At 37.5% G+C, this 22,362-nt stretch overlaps 1 protein-coding gene across 17 annotated transcripts in view; it reads left to right on the top strand.

Annotated features, from left to right (window-relative positions):
• Positions 1 to 14,425: 14,425 nt before the first annotated feature.
• LOC136854161 (uncharacterized) overlaps positions 14,426 to 22,362 on the top strand; it is a 307,624-nt gene continuing 299,687 nt past the window's right edge. For 4 of the 17 annotated variants that reach the window (XM_067130416.1, XM_067130414.1, XM_067130415.1 and 1 more), the window contains exon 1: positions 14,428 to 15,472. The gene's annotated coding sequence lies outside the window, so the exon portion shown is untranslated. Of the gene's footprint in view, positions 15,473 to 16,039; positions 16,383 to 22,362 lie in introns of all 17 variants that reach the window. The other 13 variants (XM_067130422.1, XM_067130412.1, XM_067130410.1 and 10 more) reach the window with 12 other exon arrangements.

Raw genomic sequence — 22,362 nt, 5'->3', positions numbered from 1 at the left:
TTTAGCAACGGGACAGGCTAAGAACCATATATTGGTTACCTAGCAACGGGACAGATATTATTATATATACAATATATATATATTATATATATATATATATATATATATATATATATATATATATATATATATATATATATATATATATATATATATATATAAATATATATATATATACATATATATATATATATATATATATATATATATATATATATATATATATATATATATAAATATATATATATATATATATATATAAAGACAGCCAAAAGAAGGCCACTGATGGATTACTTGCTTCTCTCGGTCCTTAACAAAAATGGCATTTTTCTTTCTTTTATATTTTGAAGCTTCTTCTATAGTAAACACCCAAACCCCCTCCCCAAAAAAAAAGAAGAAGTACTCCTTAGAGAAAATACCCTGCGAACGACACATAAAACCCTTCACCTGGTTTCCCCTGTCATCGTAAGGGTTACTTAGGAAGGCTAAATGGGCATCAGAAGAGATCCCACGGAGGTCAGATAAGGAAGCTTAATAAAGGAGATTACCAGGAGAAAACATTATTTACGATATTTATGTCAGGGAGTTCAAGTTTTTTTTATGTGTGTAACAAGGCAAATCATACGATAGAGAGGTTTATTATACGCGATCAGTAATGCCGGGTTTCTTCGAGGAAGGGACCACGCCGTAATAAAATTGGTAAGCAGCGCTAAAAAGAGAGGGTTTGTATGGAAGGAGGAATGCTGAGGTTTAAAAAGAAACCATAATTAGAAATACTATCAATTATTGTAAATATATAACAATTAGCACTGGTGTTGAAGATATCGTAAAATGAAACTACAAAAAAGAACATACAATGGCAGAGAGAGAGAGAGAGAGAGAGAGAGAGAGAGAGAGAGAGAGAATATTTTTTTAAGAGCAGATCATGGCGTGGTTCTCTGACAAGTAAAAACAAAAAATAGTGTCCACGTGCACAGAGAGAGAGAGAGAGAGAGAGAGAGAGAGAGAGAGAGAGAGAGAGAGAGAGAGATAATGATCTTGAAGCCCATTTGAAACAACGGATTATCTGGATATTGCGCTGAACACTGGAATTTCATTTATTAAATATGCCTCTCTCTCTCTCTCTCTCTACATAGTACCAGCCTCCACTCGTCAATACACTCGAAAGGATAAGTGTCCGTAGTTATTCTACCCTTCACCTGCGAAAAACAACCTCGATGACGAACAACAATAAAAAAGTCAAGGCGGGGATAAGACTAACCAATCCAATGCTAGGAGGTTTATTACCTCAAATTCCTTGAACAAATGGAAGTTAACGACGACCCCTGACTGGGATTGACCCAATCAAAGATGCAGGGGAATCCAATGTCATACAAATAGCACAAAACAGGGACATGATGCTCGCAATTTAATTATTATCCGCAATATGATGCGGGCCTAGCGCCGATCCGCTCCCATCCTGGAACAAAGGAGAAATTGTTCACTGCCGACTGTTCGTTTTTGTCCCAGGAGGCCCATCATAACTTATGAACACTTCGCGGTGGTATATAACTTTGTTGCTGGATATTAATTGCGTCCAGAACGACGGCCCACTCTTTCAGATGCTCCTCGACGGATACATAAAGGTAAAAATGATGAGAAACACATTAACGGCGATTTTACATAGAAGATACAGTACATACTGCCGTAGCTACAGTTTTTTAAGTTTATTTTTTTAAATGCGTACAACAAGTATTGGAAGAATCAAGAATAGAAGTTTAGTAAAAAAAAAAAAAAAAAACAGACAATGCAGGCGTGACTAACGAAACGGGTAAGAATCACAACAACAAATATAACAACTTTTTTTCTCTCACCTTCCAGGAAGGGACACGTAACGAAATATATCCCTCAATAATGACTGTTCTTCTGAGGGTCAATGTACCTGTTTACTTTGCCTTTTGGGTAGGTCACCCTTGCCATCTTCGATCCGAATTGTGACCCTGAACTCTAACCATTTTATCTTAAAATTGGAATTTTATTTACCTTGAACATGCTATAGTCCGAACAAATTATACACAGATATATATATATATATATATATATATATATATATATATATATATATATATATATATATATATATATATATATATATATATATATATATATATATATATGAATAAGCGTGAGAGAACTTGGTACTGAGCTTGTTATATAACCAAATTCATGCATATTAAGTCATTTCATGAATAATTTTAAAATGAAATGTTTCATTTCTAAATAGTTTTAAAAGATAAATCTATCTTCCAATTTATGTCAAATTAATTTTTTTTTTTAAATGTGTCGAAATCGACAAATTTATCAACTCGACTCCAATTGGAAATGCCTAATCACCCCAAAATTGTAAAGGTTATCTCCACGAAAAGTAAACGCAACACCTGTCACAGTCCCCGTTATAAAAAACAAAATGGTTTCGAAAATGCCTAAATAGAGGAAAATGTGGTATATGGCTTCATCTCCATGCACGTCAGCGTATCTTTATATAAAAGTATGAAACCCACACTCTTGTTCCCCCAGGTTTCATGGATTTCATAAGCACGCTGTCCTCCCAGTTTCATGGATTTACATAATCCAGCAATTCTCCCGGTTTCATGGATTTCATAATCCCACTTTTCTCCCGGTTTCATGGACTCATAATCACACTGTCCTCCCAGTTTCATGGATTTCATAACCCTGCTGTCCTCTCGGTTTCATGGATTACATAATACCGCAATTCTCCCGGTTTCATGGATTTCATAATCCCACTTTTCTCCCGGTTTCATGGATTTCATAATCCCACTTTTCTCCCAGTTTCATGGATTTCATAATCCCACTTTTCTCCCGGTTTCATGGAGTCATAATCACACTGTCCTCCCAGTTTCATGGATTTCATAACCCTGCTGTCCTCCCGGTTTTATAGATTACATAATCCCGCAGTTCTCTCGGTCTCATGGATTTCATAATTCCACTTTTCTCCCGGTTTCATGGACTCATAAGCACACTTTCCTCCCAGTTTCATGGATTTCATAACCCTGCTGTCCTCCCGGTTTTATAGATTACATAATCCCACAGTTCTCTCGGTTTCATCGATTTCATAATCCAGCACTTCTCCCGGTTTCATGGATTTCATAAGGACGCTGTCCTCCCGGTTTCATGAAATTCATAATCCCACTCTCATCTCGATTTCATGAATTTCACAATCCCGCTATCCTCCCAGTTTCATGGATTTTTGCAAGCTCGCTGTTCTCCCGGTTTCACGGATTTCATAAGCCACTGTCCTCCCGGTTTCATGGATTTCATAAGACCGCTGTCTTTCTGGTTTCATGGATTTCATAAGCTCGCTGTTCTCCCGGTTTCATGGATTTCGTAAGCACCCTGTACTCCAGGTTTTCAAGGATTTCATAAGCCTGCTGCCCTCCTGGTTTCACGGATTTCTAAGCCCGCTGTCCTCCCAGTTTCATAGATTTCATAAGCACACCGTCCTCCCGGTTTCACGGATTTCATAACCCCACTGTCCTTCCGGTTTCATAGATTTCACAAGCTCGCTGTCCTCCCGGTATCATGAATTTCGTAAGCCCCTGTACTCCCGGTTTTCAAGGATTTCATAGGAACACTGTCCTCCCAGTTTCACGGATTTTATAAGCCCGTTGTCCTTCTGGTTTCATACATTTTACAAGCTCGCTGTCCTCCCAGTGTTATGGATTTCATAAACCCGCTGTCCTTCCGGTTTCATGGTTTTCATAAGCATTCTGTCCTCCAGGTTTCACGGGTTTCATACGTCCATTATCCTTCCGGTCTCATGGATTTCACAAGATCGCTGTCCTCCCGGTTTCATGGATTTCGTAAGCCCCTGTACTCCCAGTCTCAAGGATTTCATAAGCCTGTTGTCCTCCCGGTTTCATAGATTTCATAGACACACTGTCCTACCGGTTTCATGGATTTCATAAACCCCTTTACTTCCGGTTTTGAAGTATTTCATAAGCCTGCTGCCCTCCCGGTTTCATGGATTTCATAAGCACACTGTCCTCCGGTTTCATGGATTTTGTAAGCCTCCTGTACTCCCGGTTTTGAAATATTTTATAAGCCTAATACCCTCCCGGTTTCACGGATTTCATAAGCCTGCTGTCCTCCCGGTTTCATAAACTTCATAAGCACACTGTCCTCCGGTTTCACGGATTCCATAAGCACACTGTCCTCCCGGTTTCTAAGCCCGTTATCCTCCCGGTTTCACGGATTTTATAAGCCCGTTGTCCTCCCAGTGTCATGGATTTCATAAGCCTGTTGTCCTCCCGGTTCCATGGACTTTATAAGCCAGTTGTCCTACTAGTTTCATGGACTTCATAAGCCAGCTGTCCGGGTTCACTGGCTGGGACATGGGTCTAGTAACCTTAGCTTGTAATAAATGCATATACGGTATACACAGACATTTAGCACATTCTCAAGCCACCCCTAATTGTGGAAAAAATGGCGTATAACTGGAAATACTGATATATATATATATATATATATATATATATATATATATATATATATATATATATATATATATATATATATACATACATACAAACACATGCTATAAACACGTGATATATATATATATATATATATATATATATATATATATATATATATATATATATATGTGTGTGTGTGTGTGTGTGTGTGTGTGTGTGCTTGTGTATGTATGTGTGTACGTAAATGCACAAATAACCGCACACAGATATTGCATCTGATTAACGCACCCTTACACTGTCCTCGCGTTACTAAATGAATAATATGAGTCGGGAAGAAGACGAAGAACAAATGGTAGAAGGGAAAAAATGAGAGGAAGAAAATGGACGCTATATCAGAAATAAGGAGATAATCCCGAGGTACCAGGTGAGGCTTTCCGGGATACGGGGGAGGGAGGGAGGGAGGGAGGGAGGGAGGGATGAGGCGACCTTTGACCTCATCTCGTCTCTTTAATTAGAGGGTCGTGTCAGAAGCAGTTAACGATCGGAGGGGACACAGAACCCGTTGGTACAGACCTCACCAAAAGCATATCCACATCTGAGTGATTGTGTTAAGATACTATGAGGGATATTTAGTTCCCGTGGATTCCACTGTTTCTGTTTTCGTCACATATAATTGGCAAAAAAATAAATTAATAAGAAAAAATTTTAAAAGGAGAAAAATCAAAACAAAAACTGATTTGCCAATAACAACCTTTGGAATAATTCGTGGATAACACAAGAAATAATAGCATAAGGTCAAAATAAAATTCGAATTGGTATGATAGAATAAATCTAAAAAGGAACCTAAACTACGTATATTTAAAAAAAATATATAAAACACCCGTCATCTGATACAAATTTTCCATTCTGAAAAATAAAGAAAATAATGCATTCAACTCCAAACAGTCGTACTTAGCTCAATGGCTGTAACTACAGCCAATTGAATTTTAACAAGAAGCAGAGCGCGACTGATTTGCAATTACAAGACCTGTGCCGGAAAAGATGGTACTGAATTTACGAATAGAAAGAAGTCGATACTCGAGTGTCACATAACTAAAGCTAAGAAGTGAGTGCAAAGATACGCACACATATATATACATACATACATTCATGCATTCATACACACACACACACACACACACACACATATATATATATATATATATATATATATATATATATATATATATATATATATATATATATATATATATATATATATATATATATATATATTATACACATGCATGTATGTGCGTGTGCGTGTCTTATGTATACACACGTTTAGTTTCAAGGATTAGCTACGTGAAACGCAAGAATTAGTAAACCATGAATAAAAGAAAATCTCACAAGACTCGACCTTTGAAGCGACAATACATGATAATATCCATAATACCTTTATAATAGATATTAATCTTTAATCTTCTCAGCTTAGTTCATTAACAGACACGAAACCACCTCTCTCTCTCTCTCTCTCTCTCTCTCTCTCTCTCTCTCTCTCTCTCTCTCTCTCTCTCTCTTTGTGTGCGTGTGCGCGTTTGCTTGCGTCCGTCGTTCCCTCCCTCCCAATCTCTCTCCTCCGAGTATCTCTTCATCTCCCTTTGTCTATCTCTACATCTACTTTTCAAAATAACTACAAAAGGGTTGTAAAAAAAAAAAAAAGCTAAAACACACTACCGCTGAAGAACAAAGGAAAAATACAAATACTGCAAAGTACAAGGCGACAAATCTCGACATTAAGTTCATATCAACCCAACGAATGACCTTTGAAATGCTTTGGGCTATAACACATGGGTACCAAAATAGATTCCTGCCAGCGACATCATTACTTACTAGTACATAAATGCTCTTATGGTTTCTGTTCACAAGAATAGATGGTCATAAAGAACAGACAGACAAATCAGGGTTAAAAATCATCATTATGTCTTCTGAGAAATGAAAATATACTGGTCTATGAGAAACAAACGACATCTACCAATGTCATTAATATTTCAAGGATTCAAAATACCAGGACCCAGGCAAAGCGTAGCCTACACTAATATTAGGAGCACGGAAGCAGATGCCTTGGTTGATATGCATAAAAAAACGCTGAGTGTGTGTGGCTCTCTCTCACTTTAATACTTGCACACACACACACATATATACATATATACATAATGTATTTCATAATTCCACTCTCTCATTACTACCTAAATCATATTATACAATAAGGCCTTCTATCATTTCCTATATATATATATATATATAATATAATATAAATATATATATATATATATATATATATATGAATATATATATATATATATATATATATATATATATATATATATATATATATATATATATATATATACACATACAGAGTATATATATGTGTGTGTGTGTGAGTATCTGTAGATGAATTTCACAGACCATCACCGCCAACGCCATTTACTGACGCTGCTATAAATTAAAACGCCGTTTCTTTGGTATCATAATTTACCACATCAAACAAAAAATTATCACTAAAATATATTATTATTATTATTATTATTATTATTATTATTATTATTATTATTATTATTAACTAAGGTATTCAAATTCTAATCGCCTCTGACATATGAAAAATACACGGGACGACAATTAATGTTATGATTAAACTGCTGTGATTAATATCTTGATAATTATGATTGATTCATCGTTAATAAAGCAACCAGTCAGGATGAGATTATGAATATTCCCCAACACTAGAATAATTTCGTTTTAAGACCATTTTTCCCCGTAAAGGAGTTCCTAGAATTCATTCATGTGGCCATTGTTTTACATATTTAAAAAATAAGTATACTGTAAAATAATTTTATAAAAACTAGTATAACAGAAGTATCTGTACATACCGATATACATTTATACATATATATAGATGTATGTACATGTGTATGTATGTATGTATGTATGTATGTATGTATGTATGTATATACATATAAAACGGGTATGTATGTATGTGTATGTATGTATGTATATTATATATATATATATATATATATATATATATATATATATATATATATATATATATATATAATAAGGTGTGTGTGCATGTGGATTTGGGATGACAACTTGTGTATGTAACGTGTATAAAAATGTATTAATATACTACTATATGCATCCCAAAACAAACCTACAGCTGCAGACTTTCTTGCTTTTTAGAGTGCGCAAACGCATACTGTGCACTTTGTGTCCTCATATGAAAAAAAAAAATACACACCAGAGTCATAACTAAGTAACAACCTCTCTCTCTCTCTCTCTCTCTCTCTCTCTCTCTCTCTCTCTCTCTCTCTCTCTCTCTCTCTCTCTCTCTCGCTGGAGCATCTTACACAGTAAAATTGAAATTGGAAAGAGGGTCCGAACTATAACTGAGGACATCGCCAAGGAACATAACTTGCTTAAAGGGGGAGGGAGTTGACAACAAACAAAAACAACGCAAGCACAAACACACACACATACAGATACAGACACATAAACGAATGTACGTAAAGAAACAGACTCATATACAAACACATACAGAACCAGGCACATAAACGAATGCACATAAAGATGCAAACGCATATTCATACACATATAGAGACAATAGTAATTAAACGTATGTATACCTTAGCATACTTGCAGATGGATACAAACACATACGTGTAAATACAAAATACACGAACAGGTTTAAATTCACATGTAAACATATACACATCCAGTTAATGGATACACACAGCATATGCAGAGAGAGAGAGAGAGAGAGAGAGAGAGAGAGAGAGAGAGAGAGAGAGAGAGAGAGAGAGAGATTATTCATCTGCATAGAAATAAACACACATGCTAGATAAAAACACATACATACACACAGATTCAGGCAGACACAAACACGCATAGCTGGAGCCAGAAACTCACACACAGACAGGCATAAACAAGTAAAAAGAAACACAAACAAAGCACAAACACTTCGACAAACACATACAGTCTCAAACGTGCAAGCACAAGCACAAGAGCACGGTTTTACCGCTTTGCACAATTCCGCCAATAACCATTACATATAACAGTAGTATTGTTCAACTAAATGAACAAGTTCTGACCATCGCCATCCCTACTATTACTGCTACTGCATGTGATGACGACTAAAAGGACCGCCGAGGTAGACGCGTTACTGATGGGTCCTCTCTGCTAACTCACAGATCATAAGATGAACATGGCAGTGACTGATGCTTTACTTTTCTCTGGAACCATTCATTATCAGGGAAAACGGCATTTGGTGATGGAGAAATCGAAGATTTAAAAACCAGAGAGTATTTCCTATGGAAATGAAATAACACGAAACAAATCGAACGGGAAGACGAGGATAAACGGTAGAATAAACAAAACGCAAAAGCACAGCATTTTAATCCAAAGGGAGAGAGTAACGTGGCGAAAGGTTTCTATCGCCCATATTCGAAATTCGCCCCTCGACCACAAGATTGACAAGAAATTAAAATGAGACAAAGAAAGCGAAGAAAAAAAAAAACGAAAGCGCACACAAAAGACAAAAGCGCAGCGCAAACAGCACGCGACGCTAACAAACAAACACGCATACCAACACACACATAACAGACAGCGATGACGTAACCACGAAGTTCTAAAGATGATTAATAGATTCGTCCCTTAGCCATGTGTGTATGTATGTGTGCCTCAGACACCCATACACCAACACCTTACACGCACACGCATACACACGCACACACACACACACTCATCATGCGCACATGCTCTCTAAATTAACCTATTAGGCCTTGAGGAGCGCAGATTATCTTACTGTCTACGACGAGGTGCCATACAAGGAATACTTTCTTTTTCTCGTCGATTTTTTATTTGTTCCTTTTTTTTTAAAATCAATCTCCGATTTTCTTTTATTAATTCGTTTTTGAGAATTACGTTTCTTTGTTTCCCTTTTACAGACGCGTCCCCATCGGCCGGTGGTGAGGAACTTTTTTTTTTTATTTCTTTTTTATCTTCAGGTAAACAAGGAACCTTTGCATTGTTTGCGTTTTTCAGGGATATAAACCGACAGTAGACAAACATGTCAACAGATTAAGACCAGATAAAAACAATCTCGCCCTGATCGGACTCAGTGAAAGCTAATACGGTTAAACTTGTTTGTTTGTTATGGACAGATATAAACATAATGCGACGATAGACTAACTTGAAAGTCAAAGGCTTCTAAGTGAACAGACCATCCTTATTTCTTCCTTATTTCGCAATCTTTAACACAAGAAGTGCAATAACATGACTCTATCACATAATATTCGACGGCTTAGGATTTTATTCCGACAACATTAAGCAAAGATTTCGGACGAAAGATGTGATTTATCGTTGCCCAAATCGATGCTTCGAGAAGTCAATCCTGGGCTCAAAAAAACACGATATTCAAAAGTTTACTTTCGCTTAAAAGTAGAGCGAATCAAAACAGACAAATACGATTGACTGGGAGTCGAACATTAGCCAAGCGGGGTATAACCAGAAGAGGCGTTCGGGCGAGAGGAGGACGTAGTCGGGTGAGAGGGGATTGGTGCCTGGGACTGGCACGATGGAGAGAGAGAGAGAGAGAGAGAGAGAGAGAGAGAGAGAGAGAGAGAGAAGGGGAGGTGGAGCACGAAGCGCGGCGAGAATTTCCCGTAGGTTTCGCCGCTTTTCAGAATGTTTGGATCGAGAGGAGGTTTGGTGAGAGAGGTTTGTGTTGAAAGTGTTGCACGGATGGTGTGTTGGCTGTGTTGCCACTGGCCTCTCTTTGCATGAAGGGTTTAAGTGCTGGCGACAAGTTTTATAAGTAAAGGTCGTGTATGTGTGTTTGTCTGCAAGTGTTTAAGTATACATTTTCCACCCTAACTCATTACGAACGTGAGAGCTTGCTGGCCTGTATGAACGTATAATCGTAAGAGCACTTTGGGTTCACTGTATGAAACTGCATACGCATACATACGTACACATAAGCACGCATACTTTCACAGCTGAGCATACATACGATAAGAAACTTATGCATCATAACTATCTACATAAAATTACAACCAACTTGTAGGGTTCATAACAACTCGTAACTTAAAACATATGTAACGAGAAATTAGGAAGCGATGTCACAAAAAAGCATGTTAATACTGAATGTCCGTAAAAATTCCTTAGGCTGAAGGATTACTATACTTGAAATTGCATCCACACACGCACACAAAGACACAAAGAAAAACACTATGTGGATGCATATATATATATATATATATATATATATATATATATATATATATATATATATATATATATATATATACGTGAACAGTATGTAGGCCGACAGAGAACGTTCAACAGCAGGGAAATTAAGGCACTGCCCTAAGAATTATTTTTCCGACGTCGTAAGTGTCAGGTCATTTCACACATACGCATAACAGGTACCAGTCATCCAGTTAACGCTGGCATAACCAAGCTCAGTCGTGCCCTTTCATGCACATCGGATCCGGGCAAAGATTATCGAATACTCATCCGGATTTTCGTTATACCAGATCACCGGCGGATGAACTATTAAACAGCGCTGAAATTAATATTTCGCTGTAATGATAAAAATGGACTTCGGAAAATTATCGAATCACATTAAGGCGTGCACGCAAACACCTGCCACGCCGTCTACCACTTTCATTTCTGTGACGCTCAGATATATAAATATAATAAGAAATATATAACTGGACATTTTTTTTATGTTAAAATACTTTCTATATAGAAAGATACTGCATCAAGAGCTTTGTCTTCACACATATATTATCAATAATATACGTCACGAAATAACATGCAAACACTTCCTCTCATAATGGAGAAATGTATAAACATACGTTAACGTAAACACAAACTTTACACTTGACTGCTGTATCTATCTATCTATTATATACATATATATATGTATATATATATATATATATATATATATATATATATATATATATATGCTTTGATATCTTTAGGTATAATAATGAACAAAAACTTACGCACGTTTGGGCTGCGCTGTGCATGTGCAAAAATGCACACAGTAAGCCTTTATGCACATGTCTACATATCTCTGTAAGTTTCTGTATGCGTCCATATGTGAGTATGTTAGGATAAAACGTTCCAACAGAGTCAGGGATAAGCCTTCCTGATGGAGCTGGGGAGGGGGAGGGGGAGAGGGAGAGGGAGAGGGAGGGGTAGAGGGAGAGGTAGAGGGAGAGGGGGAAGAGGGGCAGTGGGTGTTGGAAATCCGGTGTTGTTGGAAGAGTTCGATGTTCTGGTGCTGGCAGATGGTTGCGTTGGCAGCGATGGTTGAAGGTGTTGGCAGTCAGCAGTGTGCGTGCGCGCTCGTAATAGGAAGGGGGGATGATGCTGTTGGCAGCGCGGGCGTGTGCTTGTGATAAAATGGGCGGTCTGGTGTTAGCCAGCATGGGCGTGAGGTTGCATAACAGAGATGGTATGAGCGCTGGTGCATGGTCTGGTCGTAAATCAGGGTACACAAAGCCTCAGGGTGCATTCTCTCTGTACCTCTGGGTTACATAAAGTACATTCATTATATTCAGATCTTGGCTTGTGCTTTTTTTCGCCCCACCCCCTTAGTACCTGTATGCGTGCGAGAGCGAGAGAGAGAGACACACACACAGAGACAGAGGTTTTCCAATGCATTTCATTTTTTTCTCTCCTCTGGTATGAATGCAACATGACTCAATTCAAGACAGATCACGATTAGACCCAAGATCTCACGTGGAAATGACTATGCAGCTCAAGGTGATAAAAACCTTATCTAAAAGGTACCATTCGGTACACACACACACACCTGAGGACTGAAGAGAGATAAAAATTGCTGCTGTCTTCATTTTGATGATTACAGTACATGCAATGGCGTTTTGCTTTTGAGTACTGCCTACATGAAAATACACTACCGCAACAACAATAATAATAATAATAATAATAATAATAATAATAATAATAATAATAATAATAATAATAATAATACTTTGCCTTGTATATTTTGTCTTGCTATACTGTTAGAAATATACCTGGGTGTATTTCTAACAAAAAAATAGAGCAATAAACCAACAACTAATAAACAAGAAAAGGGTCTTATTTTGTCCTCAATAATAATAATAATAATAATAATAATAATAATAATAATAATAATAATAATAGTGCGTTTGCTGCTATCAGTGTTAAATAATAATAATAATAATAATAATAATAATAATAATAATAATAATAATAATAATAATAATAGCTTGAAACAAAGGTTGACGAACACTGGAATGAAAAAAGTCCATAATACTGTAATACCACATCCTTCAAAACAATTTAAACAATGCATAAATTAACGTACATGTTTCGTATCAGTCTGACAATAATGCAATTAACAAATTCAAAATGTAAAAAAGAAGAAAAATGACACAATACACACAAACACATACTATATATATATATATATATATATATATATATATATATATATATATATATATATATATAATTATAATCTTGATGCAAGCACTAATTTTGTTCTCCAAAACAGACCTAAAACTAAAGGTACCATACTCGATATAGTCACCTGAAATAGACATTCTAAGAGCAGGTGCCAAGACAAATACTTGAAACATTTTTTTCTGTTCAAGACTTTTAATTTGATTTTACTTTTGCAAGGCGGTGTCTGCACTGATTTTTGTGCCCACTGCAAGTCAACTGGGTATGGTGCCATATGTCACAGCCTCTTCTGTAGTGTTCTGGAGAAGGCAGTCGCGTGGAGTCGTCATTAATTTGCGTGCAGTATCGCATCAATGCAGTTTTTTGTGCAAATAATGATAAAATTTTATTATTAACAGCGTAGCTGTATTGGGTAGCGTCTCTAGATGGCGTGCTGGGAGTTACGGGCACGACCAGATCTGCCTGACTGGAAGACTGGGGGCGTGCGTGTGCGGGCGTGCCTGCTGTATGTGTGTGGGCGTGCAGAGATGGGCGTCGTGCAGGGTGTTGTCAGAATGTGGTGGTGGTGGTGGAGGAGGAGGAGGAGGAGGAAACCCCGACAGGACGTGAGGGAAGGCGAACTAGGAACGCACTCGACGAGAAACCCATGGCCGCGTCCGATTCTTCTATCAACGACTAGGACCTACTGAAGGGGCTTGCACTCAAGCGCACTTTCCCACCCATGGCCATAGCCCACGCCCTTGCTGACAATTTTCTCTCGCTGACATCGTTGTATTTGCTATATCTGACGTCGTCATGTGAAGGCCTTTTATGAAATGAGTTCCAAAATGCTGTTGTGTGCGGCAGCAGAGCTGTGTGTGGGACACATGTGACGCCGACTCATGAGGCGAGGCCGCCGATGTCATGCTGGCGACCGCTATAGCAAGGCTTCCGCCTGGGCGACCACCTGGTACAGCGACCACCAAGTCCAGCGAGACCCTAAGTGACAGAGACCACCTCTCTCAGCAGGCCAGCTTGCGCCGCCCGTTCGTCCTCGACACCCCGAGCTCCCAGCAGCAGCAGCCTTCGACGTGATTTAAAGGCTTAGACTCATAGGCCTACATCCAAAAGCTTCCAACATGCTGCTGTCCTCTATTACTCCTTTTCTTACGTAATATTATGTCATCGATTAATAAAATTTCGATTTTCATAATCTTTTAATTATTATTTGTTTTGGATAACTTTGCTGTTTATTTCGGCAGCACGCGGTCATCGAAGTTGAATCAAATTTTGGCGCGCAAAAGTTGGCGCCAAAAATGGGCGGGGGGAAAAAGTTTCTAGGGCGTGAGTAGATGGGTGTGTGGGCAGTTATGGGTGGGCGGGGGGAAAGTGGGTGTAGGTAGTGGGTGTGTGAGTGTGTGTGCGTGTGTGTGAGTGTGAGTGTGTGTGTGTGAGTGGTAGGTGGCATGTGCAGTCCTCCTCCCACATCGCAGGACGGGCCTCACCAGTCTCTCACAGCCGCCTCCTCTACCCCAGCTGATTACACCAAACCGCGCCAACACTACGTTTGGCGGGGTTTAATTCAGCTGAGGTCTCTAGTAGATCAATACCGTTCATACGTAAAATCTAAATACGCTAAATTAAGATCAATCGTTTTGTGTAATAAAAATCGAGAAAAGTTCGTTTACAACAAAAACGCGAATATATGCTACTGTTGAATAATTTCCGTCTGGGTACCGACAGGATATTGCCAACTTTAACAGTTAGTATATTTTCGCTATTAGAACAAATATTCGTTCTATTCACGTGATTTTCACGCGTATGTTTTGTTATCATGTATATTTATCATATTGTAAAACAAATCTACAAACAAATGAGTGGAAAGTGGATTTTAAATTAAAACATCGCGAAAAATGGGTTTCTCTCGTCCAGCCTCCTTTTGCTGTGAGCAGACTGGATCTAGTGAGTGAAAACAGCAACGCAGTCTTCTGAAACGTCCGAGTGTCTCCGCAGCTCCCCTCCACAACTTTGTTTATAAACTGAAATTCAGACTAACGGGAGCGTGTGCGCGATAAAACGACTCCATACTCCGAGAGAGTCGACATCAATATTTTTTTATCGACAGGAGGTTACGCCTGACATTTAAGCAATGGATTGTTTTCAATGTTTTCGGTGGTAGGTTGCCAGGGAATATTGGAACCCGGGCTGTTTGGGTGCCGCTTTGGACATCGGATCAATTTAACCACTGTTCAGGTGTACAAAGTTGGCGAAATGTCGGGGACAGTGTACACGTGACTGGAAACCGTCGTCTCTTTTGAGTGACAGAAGACAGAATAAAGGAAAAGGTTTCCGAAACTGTGTCAAGAAGCAAGTGTCATGGAAAGAATCGTGGAAAGATGTTTTTAAAGGCACAGAAAGAAATTAACTCCTGAGGTTTTCAGTTCTTTTTAAGTTTTTAACATCCACAATGAGAAGCTTCAAGGGTCGAGGATAAACACCCAACTCATTAACGTGTAGGTTTCATTCATGTGTTTTATAAGTGTCTTCTTAATATTGTGTTTTTGAGCCTATTGAATGAGTGAGTGTTTGTGCCAGTGTGCCCGTGTTGTGTATGTGTGAAGAAGGCGCGCGACACTACCCCGTCACTGCCACGGGATTGTGAGCCTTCGGCACACACATGACAAGGGTTGCCTTTCCCTGCCCCATCTCTGGCACTCTGTCAGAGTTGGGGGGCTATGTTTAGCTATGCCCCTGGGCACTCTATACCTGCCCATATACCTCACCTATCATCTGGAAGTCCTCAAGAACATAATAAAATTAATAACTAAATAAATGTGTCTTACCCGTCGCTCCTGGGAGCGTATGTGACATGAGCGCTTCATCGGACTTGGCTAGTGTGTAACATCGACAGCACTTCGGTGTCCGACACACTAGAAGAAAAATTATATATATAAAAAAGGGGCCAAATGCTGAGGACTTTTCATGCATACATTTTTGTTTTTGCCTCATAATGTTGTCAATGTATTTGCAAATCGAGCTTAGTTTAGTCGCTGTTATATTTTCTGTTTACTATTGTTCAGCGGGTAGATTTGCTGTTCTCGAATACATGGGACGACTGGTCGCTGTATAAAAGTGTTCCGAACCTGAGCGAGAGCGGGATGATTTTATTCCCATTGTATCTCTGTTATCTGGAAAACTTTCCTGAGTGTTTTATGTGTAACGCTTAAAAGGGATGGTGTACTAAAACAACAAATCACGGACTACAGCAAGAATATTCACCCTCTGGACTACATCGGCGCCAACAAAGTATCGAGGTGCTTTTATCGGTCGCATCTGTGCTGAGGATATGTATAAGATTTCCGCCTTCAAGCAACCTGTCATTTCTTTGCAAAGATCTCCAAGCAACATACGGCGATAGAATAAGTATGACTAGCAGTAAATCATCACACGGTGAACTTCGGTTTCAAATATCTTTCCCTCTGAATTTAAAGGCATTTTTTCAAGTCACTCATATTGATAAAGAAATTATTTTAGGGCGCATTATAGCAATTAGTAGTGATGTCACCGCCACTTTGTAAACATGAGTTTGATTTTAGTTAAATGCATACGAAGTCAAAATTTAATTCAAGCCAAACGCTTTATTTACAACTTGCCGTTACCAAACATTTCATACCATTATCACCGTACAACATATAAATTCCATAAATTACACACAGGAACAACAAAGGTACTTGAGAATAACAAAGGCATAAAGGTAGTCAAATCATATAACTACCTAGGCGGAGAACCATAGATATCCAATTACCAAAAAAAATATAAGCTGCATGTTATTAATGTTAAAAATTAGTTGTATCTTAAATATATATATATATATATATATATATATATATATATATATATATATATATATATATATGTATAGTTAATCACTACAGTGGAAAAATATCGATACAACTCTTGTAGCGTTACCGTTATAATGAACGACAAAGAAATTATTTGTACAATATCAAAATGTAAACAATGCCTACATCTAGCCGGATGACTTATATACCAAGCAAAATAAACAACTAAAGTAATATTTATTAACACATTTGTATATATATATATGTATACATATATACATTATATTCATGTACAGTTATCTAAGATTGTGTCATAACCCATATGGAAAAATTTTCATATTTGGTTTGATCTATAAGTCATACTGTATAAATATATATATATATATATATATATATATATATATATATATATATATATATATATATGTGTGTGTGTGTGTATATATATGTGTATACATACTGTGTGCATGCGAATTTATTTGCTATGTGGAAACATCTACAGTTATTCTTATAAATCGACATACTTATCTCTTATTTTTCATTTTTAATATTCTTATTTTGGCAAGAATATCAGTGCAAACAGAAAATTAATTCTGCAAAAAAATTAGAGAAAAAAAGGACGATCCATCTTTCAGCTGCAATCAAAATGTTATTCTGTTTTTTATTTATTTGTTTATTATTTATTTATTTCGGACAATACCAAAACAATGCCAGGGCTGCTATAGTTGACTATAAATGAAAATACAAATATTTGATTAGCTATGGTCATGATGAACTCGCTCATATCAAATGTTGCCAGTGCATAGTACAATGGAGTGGATTCAGTTAAATGTATGAATTGAAGAATTGTTATCTTCATCTCCAATCTCTTCGCTTCCGTCAAATTCACCGGAAATATATATGTATATATATACATATATATATGTATGCATATATATATATATATATATATATATATATATATATATATATATATATATATATATATATATATATATATATATATATATATATATGGGAATGTATATATATATATAGTACGCCACTGGGAAGAAATGAAAAATGGTTGTAAATCACGTATCAGGTATGATTATATATATATATATATATATATATATATATATATATATATATATATATATATATATATATAATGTAATCAATAATTCTGTGCAAAGCTACTAGAACGATATCTCTCCAGTGCATCATCCTTTTCTAATGAAATGTAACATAATCCGGATATTAAAACAGCAGTGATACTGCGCATGCGTAGTTTCCATTCAAATTCCACTTCATTTATGAAGGTAGGTAAACCAACATAAGAAACATGTCTCCAACGAGTCTGGTACGTACGAAGAGAAGGAATGCACATGCAGAACGCACTGCCAAAAATTTTTGAATTACGAAAAAGGAGAGAAGGAAAAAATGTGAAAACCAAATAACTTTAAGCGCGCATTCCCAATCAATCAGGTTACAGAAAAGTTGAGACAAGTTTGCGTTAGAATAATTTGTATCGGCAAAAGTTACGTGTTTAGGCCAGGATACGGGATAGAAACGACTAGACTCGAGTCTCTCTCTCTCTCTCTCTCTCTCTCTCTCTCTCTCTCTCTCTCTCTCTCTCTCTCATGCATATTTGGATAAATACCTAGTCGCAATTAGGAACCATAATTTACTCCCTGCCCTATGAGAGCGAGATTTACTATCCTACGGAAGCATCTCTGGCGAATACTCTGCCAGCACAGCTACTTATATATAGTATTTGCATCAGCTGTTGCTTATTTTTGTGTATATTTTTCTTAATTTCTACAATTTCTCCTGCACCTTCAACTGGCCACTGCGTATGTAGTTACTTCGTATATGATTATCATTCCATGTATTTTTTGCTTTTTTTTTTTACGTAATGTATGTGAGCTGGTGTTAAAAATGATCGCATTGTGTCAATACAATTTACCTGTACGGGTTAGCTTTCCCGTCAATTAATGACCTCGTATTCTGATATAGAGAGGTGTCAATGTAAGTATAAATCTTGATCTGTCATTCTGTAGCGCTCAGGAAAAAAATTAAAAGAGTGCCAATGACCATATAATCACTCGTTTCTCCCACTCTACCTTCATCTAATAGACAGAGAGGATGGCCATCAACAAACTTTGAACAACCATTTTTTTCTTTATTGGGGGGGGGGAGAAGAAGAAGTAGGCCTACTGAAACTTCAAACCACGTAGAATCAAAACAAAGACCCTTCGCTTTGCTTGTTTCGAGACAGCAACGCCTGTCTGAAGTCACTTTTGTCATCTCCGAGTGTCAGAGCCTCAACTGCGCATGTGCCAAAGAGGCCAAACTTTGCCAGTGGGAGTCAACTTTTCTGAAGTGGCTTAAGCTAAGGTCGTCGGAAGCGGTGAATGTAGACTCCTAATAGTTTTGAACTATACACGTACAAAGTTGCCGCTACAAAAATATTTCGCGAATGTTACTTAGAACGAAGTCAGTCCGCAATTTAGTACGGAAGCAGAGCGAGTTGACTTCTCCTGTGCCAAAGGGGTTTTCTGCGTTACCACTGAACATTTTTCCGCTTTTAACGTAGAAAAGAAGTACAGTCCTTGAAAGATGCTAATGAGATTAATCCATTAAGTGCCGTCAAAACTATCTGGATGATTTGAGCCTCAAAGTAAACCATTACTATAACACGGCCAAATTGAAATGAGATTCCATTTTCATGTTATGGCTCGCAAACACGCAAGTGTCCGCTCAGCGCCTATGAAATTGTCCTACAACACAGGCTACTTGAAAAACAAAAATCTTATATCTAAGGGTATCAAAATTATTTTTCTGGGTATGAGTACAGCACACTATCGTTATCTTACAATATATCATATACCGTTTATTCAATCATATACATGAGTGCATATATAATATTGAATATATATATATATATATATATATATATATATATATATATATATATATATATATATATATATATATATATATATATATATGGCTAAGAGATGTTGGTTATCTTACGTTAGGCTTGGTTACACGTAAATGTCTGTACCACTAGCACGTGTCTTCTCGAAAATTTGAAATACCTCATTAAAAGGAACAGAAGAGCCACAAGAAATAAATGATTTTAATGACAACGATATCGAAATTGCACATCGTCAATGGTATTATTGTAGTCAATAAGCAGTTTCACGAGGCAAAAGGGACACACTGCGTCGCATCGTCAAAGCCCAGACGTCCCCAAAAGCGGAATGTCGAATGCGCTACAGTCATAAGAAGAACAAAATTTCCGAAAGGAGAAGGGTGGCGCCATCGAAAATTCATCGATTACGTGGTTTTCAAGACTTAATATAAACATTCTCATATCTACAGAGTGTCGTAACCGTTGATGCCATTCCGCTGTTATCAGAGTTATTTCCTTCCCCCACCCCGTCCCCCCCGAAACTCAGGATGCATAGCCCACGTCGTTTCCCTATCAGCTGATATGCACACACACCTCCCTTAACCGTGAGATGTGTGATTAACAGATGGATTAATTGTTTGTAACTGTAACATTTGTAATCTAGATCAGTGGTTTTCATAAACCATCCCTCTTTTTTTTTTTATCGCACTACAGTCGATGTTTCCTTCTCTTCACACTAACACCGTTGCAATCAATTTCTGAATATAAGGTCTGCTATGTCACCAATGCTTTATTATGATGTTCGTAGGAGGAGCTCTCTCTCTCTCTCTCTCTCTCTCTCTCTCTCTCTCTCTCTCTCTCTCCTAACATATGGCGGCAGCATCACTACAGTGCTCCACCACTTCTCCACTCCTATGCCATTTCGTTCCTTTTCCTCTTCAAGGTTAGGTTACACTTCCATTATGGTTTCAGGCACCATAACTTCCATCTGTCCATTCCCTATTTTCCTCCCTCCTCCTCCCCCTCCTCCACCTCATCCCGATCCTCTCTCTCTCTCTCTCTCTCTCTCTCTCTCTCTCTCTCTCTCTCTCTCTCTCTCTGTGTGTGTGTGTGTGTGTACGAAGCCGGTCACCATCCTTTTTTTATATATATTTCTCCTTCGATCTTTCCTTCTCCTCCCTTTTCTCCTCTATTCCATTCTTTCTCGCCCTCCTACCTTTCCACTCCCTCCTCCTCCTCCTCATCCTCCTCCTCCCCACCAACAGTAATCCTTGGATGACACCCCCTACTATCGCGCGATCAATAGTGCCACTTTTTTGTGAATTAGTGCCAACCCTCCCTTTTTTTTTTATCCATTGGAGGTTGGTTCCTTTCTTGAACTATGACACTGTGTGCAGAGGTGGTAGAATCTGGATAGTTTCCCAGTCAACGGATACCTTACAGTCTCTCCAAATGCACGTTTTGTCCTTTTGGTCACTGAACTTTAGGCAGGTCGTTGTCAGCTTGACCTGATGTGACCAGCCCCTGACTAGTGTGCGTGTGCGTGTGCGTTCTGGTCGTTGCGTGAACGCTAGCTAGCCTCCTCCGTATACTGGGTGTGCTTAATTCGTTTAATTTCGGGTTGCTGTTTTCCAAAGTGGAATTTCAAATATTGTTTTTCTTCTTTTTTTTTATTTTCCCCTTCTTCACGCTTGCAGATATCAGTGATACCACTCCCAATTGACGGAAACCTGGCGAATTTGAAGAAAAAATTAAATATACCTTAGAAAACAAACGAAATATCCTATGCCATCTAAATTCTTAATTCTGGTCTAAAAACTAATAAATTCTCATTTTTTTTAGTTATCCTTCATAATAATGTAAGAAGGCGTACCTCTTAATAGGGAATTGTTATTTAATTCGAAATGGGCAACTGAACTTGCCACACTTGTCAAAAAAAATAAAACGTTTAAAGTAAATTATCATAAAATCACGTCATCCGGGTTTTCACTGACCAGATACTTACAACGAACGAAAATGTACTTTTTCTCGTCTTCTAAAATATATATGGAAGGAGTGTAATTTTGAAATATAATGAAGGATTTGAATTATGAGCAAACATAATCGTATCTTCCTCTGACCTTTGAAGGTCAAGGTCACTAATGTCTAAATTTGCAGTAATTATAATGAGGTAAATTAATTCCTTAGCTTTCAATGATTGATCAGGCGATTAAGCCACCATATCATCCGCAAATGTATCCATGGACACTGGTGATGATCTTCTGGTGATGAAGAGCGCCGATATTGCACAACCAATGACGTCACTGATGTTCCGCGAGTCCGATTTGTAAGCTCATCATCCTTATCACTGAATTCTCATGCATATGCACACACAAACGAGCCGTCGCATACTGCATAGCTATATATATATATATATATATATATATATATATATATATATATATATATATATATATATATATATATATATATATATATATATATATATATATATATATTGTATATATATAATATATATACAGTATATATATATTATATATGTATGTGTGATATATAGCCTATTTATCTGGTGACGTAGTTATACGATATTTCCCACAAGTCAGAATTGGCAACAGATAGTACTTGTAATATGTGTGTGTGTGTATGTATGTATATGTAT

This window comes from Macrobrachium rosenbergii, chromosome 28 (genome assembly GCF_040412425.1).
Source record: "Macrobrachium rosenbergii isolate ZJJX-2024 chromosome 28, ASM4041242v1, whole genome shotgun sequence".
Taxonomy (NCBI): domain Eukaryota; kingdom Metazoa; phylum Arthropoda; class Malacostraca; order Decapoda; family Palaemonidae; genus Macrobrachium; species Macrobrachium rosenbergii.
Note: the sequence above shows the minus strand (reverse complement) of the source record. Positions and strands in the feature narration are given on the sequence as shown.